Here is an 11,336-nt window from a genome sequence, read left to right as displayed (position 1 = left end):
TACCTGCAGTGTGCAGGTACATGAAGGAAACATTAAAATAATCAAATTGTACTAATTTTGATGTGATCCATGGATGTACTGGTAAATTTAGGCAAAGTGAAATATATTAACTTAGTTTCTGTTCTGTAAAATAAATTGGAAATTAGAGACTAAGTACAATTAGTCTGTAAGTGTTCTATAAATCATAAACTTACCTCTTGCACTATCATGCCTTGAAATTTACTTTTCAAAGGGAAGCGAGTTTAGCAGCAGCCTTCAGAGAACCTTCTTTCTACGATAAGTCAAATTCTTCTGTCCCAGAAAAGAAATTTTGATAATTTCAAGAAGCCTGATTGGAACACATTTAGTACACCCTCTCTTGTCTGCATGACTTTGTAAGATTGAAAGAGAGGGCTTTGTTTCAACTTTTTTCTACTCATCTGTTATGCATTGTCACTTAAAATGGCTGCCTTTTTAAAAATGTAGAAATACTAATTACCAGTAAGTATGTCATAAATGCAAAAATTACAGTGACTACTGTGTTGCCCTAGTCACAATTATTTTCTCTTCTGGAGTCTCAAATGAAGGACACATAGCAGAGAGTAACAGAAAGGACTTGTTAGGTACCAATTCTTAATTTATGATGAACAGATTCCAGACAGTGGATTAGCTAAGTTGAAACATAAGATATTACTCATTTAGCTCTTCTGACAAGTCTAGTGTTAGTTTTATTTATGGAGGAAAGACATTTAATAAATTCTTTGGGAATTTTGGTGAATAAAGTTTCCTTTTAAATCTAAAAAATCAAAAAAGCAACAGAAGGCACAAAAAAGTAATTTAAAAAAGTAAAAATAAAATGATAACATCATGAGAAATACAAAAAGTAAATATATTATAATAATAATGGAAATATTATAAACTTACCAAGAAAAAGGAAGAGGCTTTAATTTCTGGTCAAAAAATCTATATGCTATATACAAAAGAAAGATTTCAAAGTGACTCATGAAGGCTGAAAATGTTTTTAAAAATTGTGCAAAGGCAGAAATTAAAAAATGCAAACAAAAAGAAAGGAGTTGTTAAGGTATTATTGTCAGCCAAATTGAATTCAAAACAAAAACATAAAGAATTTAACACAGTGACCAACCATATGGCAGCTGGTCAATAGATATTTGCTGGCTGAATGATTAGCACTTTCAAAATTTAAAGTCTGCAATCCACGTGATGTCTACAAGCCACAAAGGAGATTTAACAACCATGAACCTTTACTGCTCAAATCATAGAATAAAATGTTGCAGGAAATAATAAGGGAAATGAACAAATTTAGAATAATTGTGGAAGAATTCCACATGCCTTTAATATTCCTTAATGAATTAAATAGACAAAACAAAAGTAATAGCAAGGATAAACAGTATAATATAATTAACAATGGTATGTTCATGAAATATATCTAGTATATCTGCAAACTGATATCCATGGAACATTTACAAAACTTAACCAAATAAAAACCCTCATAGAATTACAAAAAGGTAGAAAAGCAACCTATTAAATTTTCTTCATAATGTAATAAAATAGCAAATACATAACAGATGTATACAGAATGACCAAAAACAAAAAGAAACACACTTGTTTAGATATGTTTTAATATCCTGCTAAAATTATTTGAACCTAAAGGACCTCAAAACTGAAAGTGAAACTAGAAATAAAAATAATGAAAATACTGTTGTGCTGGTTTGGATTCCTTATGTCCCCCAAAACACCATACTCTTTGATGCAGTCTTGTGGGGGCAGATGTATTAGAGTTAATTAGGTTGGAATCTGTTGATTGAGTGTTTCCAATGAGATGTGACTCAGTTAACTGTGAGTAAAACATTTAATTGGATTATTTCCATGGAGATATGGACCCCGCCCATTCAGGGTGTGTCTTGATGTAATCACTGGAGTCCTATAAAAGAGCTCACAAACAGAAGGGCCTCAGAGCAACTAAGAGTGACATTTTGGAGAGCTGCAGCCAAGAGAAACATTTTGAAGATGGACGGCCATTGAAAGTAGACTTTTGCTACCCCAGAGTTTGCCTGGGAGAAACTAAGAGAATACCCCCAGATGCCTAGAGAGAAACATCCTGGGAGAAAGACATTTTGAAACATAACCTGGGAGCAAAGGAAGAAGATGCCAGCCACATGCCTTCCCAGACAGAGATGTTCCAGATGCTGTTGGCTGTTCTTCTGTGAAGGTACCCTATTGTTGACACCTTCGCTTGGACATTTTTATGGTCTTAAGACTGTAACTTTGTAACCAAATAAACCCCCTTTATAAAAGCCAGGCTTCCTCAAGATGCACTCTCAGGCTTCCCGGCAACCTTCCTGAGACCCCAGGGGTCTCTACAGTTTTGAGACTGAACGGTCACAGGTCTCCACATTCTCCCAGGAGTGGTAGAAAAGAAAAATTCCCAGGTATCAAAGACGTGGTTCTGAAGTTCACGAGAGAGGACTGGCAGCACGTGGGCCCTGCTCAGAGGACCCTGTACAGAGATGTGATGCTGGAGAACTACAGCCACCTCGTCTCAGTGGGGTACTGCTTTACAAAACCAGAATTGATCTGCACATTGGAAAATGGAGAAGACCCATGGTTATCAGACGAAGGATTCCTAAACAGGAGCTATACAGCATCCAAACAGCTGAATAGATGTTGTTACCTTTGCCAGGTGTTCATTGGCTTCAGGCTGGGAATCACAGGCATATATGCCAGACACTGTATATACACAGCCACACGAATGAGTATTAAGGATTAAGTATAACAGGAAATAACATTCTGTCTGTCTCAAATACCCAGAAATTTCTGGATACACTGATCAACACCAGTTAGAATTTCCTCCTGATCAGTGCCATTGACATAGTCCTGACTTGCCAGAGAATCAAAACAAGCCTCGAAAGATGACTTCAATTCATCTACCAAAGTACTTTTAAAGATTCTCGGAACCCCTGGAGTGGCCCAAAGAAGCCAAGCCTGGCCCGGGAGTCCCAGCAGAGGCGCCAAGGACCCCAGTGGCTGCCTGGAGAACATGTCTCCCAGCAGAGCCACCATGTCTGGAATATCTGGCTCAATAATCTTTTAAATTTGTTTGATGGAATCTTTTTTTTCCACAAGATCCACTAGTTTTTTCTTTATTCTTGCAAATCCTTCTTTATGCTCTTCTAGGGTCTTCTTCATATCCTATATATCCTGAGCCATGATATTGATGTTGGTGAGTACTTCTTTGACTAATTGCTCCAAATTCTTTTTCGTCTGGCTTTTTAACTTGGGTATTCGGATAATCCATATCTTCTGGTTTCTTCCTATGCATTACAATTTTCTGTTGTTTTTGGTTTCTTGGCATTTGCTTATCTTGATAGCATTCTTTTAGTATATGTAGGCCTACTGAACACTTACCTATAATTTGATAGAGCCTGGTGGAGTGCACGTTCCCTGAGTTATCAGCAGATGTCACTCCTCAGTCACCTCTTACTCTCCAGCCAGTTCTCCCCAACTTCATCTATGTACTAAGTGGGGGTCCAAACCATGTGGAAGTCCTATCAACACACCAATTTTCCGTGTGCAGTGGGGACCACCAGCCCTTTGGGTGAGGATATGCCCAAAGCACTGATTGACAGGGAGACCTCTGCAGTACACCATGATCCCAGCCTTTCCCGGGGCTGCAGGTGGCATACCCTGGGGCTGCAGAACTGTGCGTCTCCCCCTCCAGTTCAAATGCCCAGCAGTTCCTCTGTGAGGCACCCATGGAATTGGGGGAATGTTCCTGGCACTTCCCTGCGGTACATTTGCTTCTAGGCTGTGCACATGGAGGAAGGATGGACGCCATCACAAGCCCGCTGAATCCCAAATTCCCTTAAGGAGGCTTTTTGCTGCGGTGCTGTCAAGGGGTGTTGCCCAGCCAGCTACAAAGATGGCTACACCGGGCGTGGAGAGCTACCTTCTTCCGCTCTCCTCTGCCTTCTGCAATGGGCTGTCCCTGGCACAGGGATTCTTGGTTGGGGGACCGCTCATCTACAGCTTGGCTCCCTGCTCCTCGCTCCCCGTGGGCTTCCTGGATGCTTTCCGGGGCGAACTCACCCATTTGTCTGCCTCTGGCTCAGCTCCCCGCTCCCCGGAGCTTTCCCGGCGGCTTTCCAGTAGCTTTCTGGGTAAACTCACCCACTCGTCTGTGGTGCGGCTGGGCCATCTGCTCCCCACCAGCTTCCCGGTAGCTTTCCTGGAAGAACTAACCTGCTTGTCTGTGGCACGGCATGGCACTGCATGGCTCGGCATGGCTCGGCATGGCTCGGTTCCCCGTTCTCTGCTCCCCGGGTGCTCTCTGGGCCCGACACTCACTCACTTTTCTGCCTACTGATACTTCTGCTTCTTCAGTTGGGCTTTTGCAGGGTCTTTCTCGAGTCTATACCTCCCTTTAGAGTTTCAAACTATTCAGAATTGTCCTTTTTTTGGTTGAATTGTAGAAGTTTTCAGCAGCTGTTTGCATCACCATGTTGATGACATCACTCTCCTTACATATGTTATTAAGGGTATTTATTTTGGTTTGTTTTTATGTGGTTCATTTTTTTTTCCTTTTTTTAACTTTATCAAAAAATTAAAAAACAAACAATAAAAAAAACATTTTGAACAAAACCAAAACAAAGCAATAAGAAAAACAAATAACCTAAAATAACTGCATTGCTTCCAAAATCTTCCTACCCCACCCTAAGAAAATTAAAACACCATAACCAAATAAATAAGAAAAACAAATAACCTAAAATAACTATATTGTTTCCAACATGTTCCTACCCTACCCCAAGAAAATAAACAAACTGTAACCAAACAAAGGAATAAGAAAAACAAATAACCTAAAATAACTACACTGATTTCAAAATGTCCCTACCATACACTTCAAAAATTAACAAACCACAGTCATTCCTCAGCATTCTAATAACATTAAGATTACCCTCCATAACTTATCTGTTTTTTCAGATTATCGTTTTCCCTTCACTAGTTGCTGTCTGTCACTAGGTCCCCTACATTCAACAATATAAAACATTTATTTTACATTTTTCACAGAGTTCACATTAGTGGTAACATACAGATCTCTCTTTTTGTGCCTGTCTTATTTCACTCAGCATTATGGCTTCAAGGTTCATCCATGTTGTCATATGTTTCACGACATCGTTCCTTCTTACTGCTGTGTAGTATTCCATCATGTGTATATACCACATTTTGTTTATCCATTCATCTGTTGAAGGACATTTCGACTGTTTCCATCCCTTGGCAATTGTGAATAATGCTGCTATGAACATAGGTGTGAAAATATCTGTTTGTGTCACTACTTTCAGATTTGGGTACATATCAAGAAGTGAAATTGCTGGATCCTGTTTGTTTAATGACAGTCATTCTAACTGGTGTGAGATGGTACCTCATTGTGGTCTTAACTTGCATCTCCCTAATAGCTAGTGAAGACGAACATTTTTTCATGTGTTTTTTTTGGCCGTTTGTATTTGCATATATAAAGAAATCCTACAACTCAATGATAATAGTACAAACAGCCCAATTACAAAATGGGCGAAAGATATGAAAAGACATTTCTCTGATGAGGAAATACAAATGGCCAAAAAGCACATGAAAAAAATGTGGTTCTTTTTTATTTTTTTTCTCCAAAACTATACTCAGAATTTTTATTTCTGCATTACCAAATTAGACTATAATTTTCTTGTGTACTTGTCTCATTATGGTATCAAGTTTTATAAGGAAATGGGGCCCTTTCTGCTCTCATTTTCCTTTTAGCAATCTAAATGAGGAAACTGTCTGTTATTTCTAGATTTTTGTGAAACTCACCTATAAAATGGGGACCTTTGGCATGAAGATTTTGATTGAATTGATTTATAAAATAGTCATTAATCTACCCTATATTTCTGTTTTTTTCTTGATTTAATTTTTGCCGTTAGAGTTTTATAAAGAATTATTTTATTTTTTAAACGTATTTTCATGAACTTGTTTACAACATTCTCTTATGATTTAGAGTCTTTATCTGTTGTATCAGTAATCTTTTTTGATATGTTTTTATGTTTTATTTTAGTTTTGCAGCTGCTAATCAGAAAAGAGAAAATATGTTCTATTGGCCCAGTCTGGAACCTAGAATTTCATGGTTCTGGGTCTTAACATTTTGTGTGCTGGCAATGTTCTCTAAATATCTGAGTTGGAGGAACATACATTCACCATATTTGTGCTCTCTACCACAGCTACCTGTCAGCACCATTTGTTGAGAGGAACATATTTTCTCGGTTGAATTGCCTTGACCCTTCTTTTTGAGGTGCTATATATAAGTGGTCTATTTCTGGACTCTGTACATTTATTTCATCTGGGTTTGTCCTTTTGTTAATACCACACTGTCTTGGTTAGTGTCCTTTTACAGTAAGTTTTGAAATGATGTGTCTTCCACCTTTTTTTTTTCTAAATTATTTTGAATATTCCAGGTCCTTTGTTTCTTTGTATAGATTTTTAAAGATAAGCTTGTCTACCTCATAAAAGCCTGTGAAGATTTTGATTTTGATTGCATGACATCTTAATCATATTGAGTCTTTCTATTTATTTAAGTGGTAACAGAGGGTTTTGAGCTGGGAAAGGACAGCTTTGACATGTTTTAAAAGAATAATTCTGATCAAGGCACTGGTGGTCGTAATGGAAGCATGAACAACGTAGGAGGCTATTTCGTTAATTCTAGCAAGAAATGATGCTCTTAGGATTGTTACCAGTTGTCGTAGTGTGAAATGGCAACACACCCCAAAGTAATTTGGGAAGAAAATTAAAATATATGTGCAGTGACCCCCTCAGGAGCTGGGGGGAAATGCGGAAGTGTTGGACTTCCTCATCTGGATTGTTGCTGATGTTCTCAAAAACATGAGTACTGGTGGTCTGATATGCCGAGCCCTCTGTCTTCGGCTTGCCCTTATGAAGCTCATTACTGCAAAGGAAAGGCTAAACCTGCTTATAATTGTGCCTAAGAGTCTCCCCCTGAGTACCTCTTTGCTGTTCAGATGTGGCCCTCTCTGTCTAGCTAACCCAATTTGGCAGGTGAACTCACTGCCCTGCCCCATACATGGGATCTAACTCCCAGAGGTGTAAATCTCCCTGGAAACACAGGATATGACTCTCAAGGATGACTATGGACTTGACATTGTGGGATTGAGAACATCTTCTTGATCAAAAAGGGGGATGCAAAATGAAACAAAATGAAGTTTCAGTGGCTGAGAGATTTCAAGTGGAGTTGAGAGGTCACTTTGGTGGGCACTCTTACACACTATATAGAGAACCCTTTTTAGGTTTTAGGTATTGGAATGGCTAAAGGTAAATGCCTGAAAATGTCAAACTGCAACCCAGTGGCCTTGGACTCTAGAAGACAATTGTATAACAATGTAACTTACAGGGGGTGATGGTATGATTGTGAAAGCCTTGCGGATTACCCTCCTTTTATCCAGTAAATGAATGGATGAGTAGAAAAATGCAGACAAAAACTAAATGAAAAATAGGTTGGGGGGGTGATTTCAGTGTTCTTTTTTACTTTTATTTTTTATTCTTATTTTTACTTTTTCTGGTATAAGGAAAGTGTTCAAAGAATTGATTGGGGTGATGAATACACAACTATTTGATGGTACTGTGAGCAGATGATTGTACACATGGATGATTGTATGATATATCTCAATAAAAATGAATTTTAAAAATGAGATTATACAATAAAAAACAAAAAAAAACACACACATAAAAAAAGCCAATCCGTTTCTGGTGTTGTGCATAATGGCAGCATTAGCAAACTGGAAAAACTACATATCAAAACATATAATATGACCAAAACTGAACTGAACTTAACATGCATAATTATAACTACTCATATTACCAACAGGAAATAAAGAAAATAAAGTAATAATAAATAAATGATTTCAATTGACAAGGTTAACAAAATCAATCTAAGCAGAAGGATAGAAACCATAACTTTAAAAGCAAAATTTAATTAGAAAACAGTAACAGAATTGCCAAATAAACCATATAGTCCAACATAAGTGTGTGTCTGTGTGTGAGTGTATGTGAGAGGTAATTTCATCTTTCTCTTCAGCAAACAAAAGTCTACAGTTCTGGTGCTACTTTGCTCTCCTGTATTCTCCTTAATTTAGTCAACAAAAATTGCAAAGATTGCATTTCTTTGCATTTGTTTCTCTGTCCTCACTCTTCCCACTCCAGTGTCAAAGGGCATGCAAGAAAGATTCCAGAGCTTGTTGACAGCCCAATCTTTTAAATGAAACAAAAGGTTTGTGATTTTGTCCCCTTTTTGGAAAGTGTGTACTCTGCTCATTAGAAGAGAAAGTACAATCTTCTAAGAAGTAGATTGATGTAAAAAAAAAAAAAAAAAACACCATTATTTAACTATGAGGAGTTCTGGGAAAAAGAACTGAGAAACAGGGAGGAATTTTTCCAAAAATCATAGGAATTTCCTAGAAAAGACAAAGGGTGTGCTATTCATTGAAAGGGTCAAATAATTACCACTCTATGATGGCAAGAGTCACATCTAGATACAGCATCATGAAATTTCAGAAGCTCAAAATTGAAACTCTTCAAAGGTAGAGAAACAGAGGAGTATAAAACGGGCTACTGAAAGAAATGAAATAAACTTTTTTTAAAATGCTTTTCAACATAAAATTCTATAAGCAATAGGGGGAGGAAGACGGCAGATTAGGAGAGACAGGGCAAAAAAAGTCTCCATGAAAAATACTAGATAAAAGACAGAAAGTGCTCCAGAATACCAGTTCCAGCAACGCATCAGCTGGTCAAGGTCAGCTAAATCCACAGGGACCATGCACTTGGTGAATCCAAGAGTCTGCATTCTTAAATGAGTGAGTGAGCCTGCTGGGGAAACGGCAACCATGCTATGGTCCAGAGAAACCAGGGGTTGGCATTTGGAGAGGGACTAGATTAAAAACCCAAAAGAGGCTGTGGAGCCGGCAGGGAGAGCCACACAGTGAAACGTGGCAGGAACTGCTTGCCCACAACCCATGGGCACACCTCAATATCAGGCATGGATGATAGCCTTTCGCAAACCACAGCTAATTGTCTCAGAGGTAGGAAGGCAGAGGTCAGCAAAAAGGGGAAAATAACCCACACCCCATACAGCCATCTTCCCAGCAGGCTGGGAATGCTCCTGCCCGGTGCCACAGCCCAGAGCTGCACCGCACAACCCAGCACAGTGGGAAGTGTTTCCAGCAACAAGCGCACACGCTTCAATATCTGGCATGGACGATAGCCTTTTGCACACCCACAGCTAATTGTCCCAGAGTTAGGAAGGCGGAGGTGCAAGAAAAAGGGAAAATAACCACACCCCATACAGCCATCTTTTCAGTGGTCTAGGAACACCCCTGAGGGACACAGCAGCCCAGCACTTCCCTTGTGGACTGCACTCACCTGTTACATTGCACTTTCTTCCCCTTGGAGGTGGAACCACACAGAAGTCCCAGGGACTATACACCAATACCAGGGACTTGCGGACCCATGGCAGAGACAGACTGTGGGAAGACTGAACAGAAAGTTTGGACTCCTGCAACAGCTATAAGTCTCCAGAAACACCTGGGAGATTTGATTATTAAAGCTGTCCTCCCTTTATAACCACTCAGACACACACCCCACATTCAGGGTGAGCAGCACCAACTACACAAGGAAATTTGGTGCACCAATTGAACTCCCACAAGACACAGACCTCCACCCACCACAAAGACAAAGTTGGGGAGAACTGGCTTGAGGGGAATAGGTGACTTGCAGATGCCACCTGCTGGTTAGTCAGAAAGTGTACTCCACCAAGCTGTAGCTCTGAAAAACTAGAGATATTTATTCAAAAAAGCTACATATCCTAAAAGAACTCTATAAAGATAAGCAAATGCCAAGAGGCCAAAAACAACAGAAAATTTTAAAGCATATGAAGAAACCAGAAGATATGAATAACCCAAGCTGAAACACCCAAATCAAAATATCAGAGGAGACAAAGTACTTGGAGCAATTAATCAAAGAACTAATGACAAACAACCAGATAATGGCACAGGAAATAAAAGACATGAAGAAGACCCTAGAAGATCATAAAGAAAAATTTGCAAGAGTAAATAGAAAAATAGATGATCTTATGGAAATAAAAGAAACTGTCAATCAAATTAGAAACATCCTGGATACTCAGAGTACTAGATTGGAGGAAGCTGAACAGTGAATCAGCAAGTTCAAAGAGGACAGAACAGAGAGAAAAACAAGAAAAGAAAGAATGGGGGGAAAATTGAAAAAATAGAAATGGATCTCAGGGATATGATGGACAATGTAAATGCACAGATATAAGAATCATTGGTGTTCCAGAAGGAGAAGAGAAGGGTAAAGGTCTAGGAAGAGTATTCAAAGAAACTGTTGGGGAAAACTTCCCAAACATTCTAAACAACATAAATACACAAATCATAGATTCCCAACAAACTCCAAACAGAATAAAACCAAATAAACCCACAGATTGTCAAATGTTGAAGAGAAGGAGCAAGTTCAGAAAGCAGAAAGAGAGAAGCAATCCACCACTTACAAGGGAAACAGCATAAGACTAAGCAGTGACTCCTCAGTGTCCACCATGGAGGTGAGAAGGCAGTGGCATGACATATTTAAAATTCTGAGAGAGAAAACTGCCAACCAAGAATTCTATATCCAGCAAAGCTCTCCTTCAAATTTGAGGGAGAGCTTAAATTTTTCACAGAAAAACAAATGCTGAGAGAATTTACTAACAAGAGACCTGCCTTACTTGAGATACTAAAGAGAGGCCTACCATCAGAGAAACAAAGAAGGGAAACAGAGGTATGGGGAAATGTTCAGAGCTCAAAAGATTAAGTATGGATACATTAAAGGACATTAAAAGAGAGAGGGGGAAAATATATACAACAAACTTAAGCCAAAGGATAGGATGACTGATTCAAGAAATGCCTTCACAGAAATAACATTGAATGTAAATGGATTAAACTCCACAATTAAAAGATACAGATAGGCAGAATGAATTTTAAAATATAAACCATCAAATATGTTGTATACAAGAGACTCATCTTAGACACAGGGACACAAAGAAACTGAAAGTGAAAGGATGGAAAAAAATATTTCATGCAAGCTACAGCCAAAAGAAAGCAGGAGTAGCAATATTAATCTCAGATAAAATAGACTTTAAGTGCAAGGATGTTATGAGAGACAAAGAAGGCCACTACATACTAATAAAAGGGGCAATTCAACATGAAGAAATAACAATCATAAATGTTTATGCACCCAATCAACGTGCCACAAAATACATG

This window comes from Choloepus didactylus, chromosome 8 (assembly GCF_015220235.1).
Source record: "Choloepus didactylus isolate mChoDid1 chromosome 8, mChoDid1.pri, whole genome shotgun sequence".
Taxonomy (NCBI): Eukaryota; Metazoa; Chordata; class Mammalia; order Pilosa; family Megalonychidae; genus Choloepus; species Choloepus didactylus.
Note: the sequence above shows the minus strand (reverse complement) of the source record.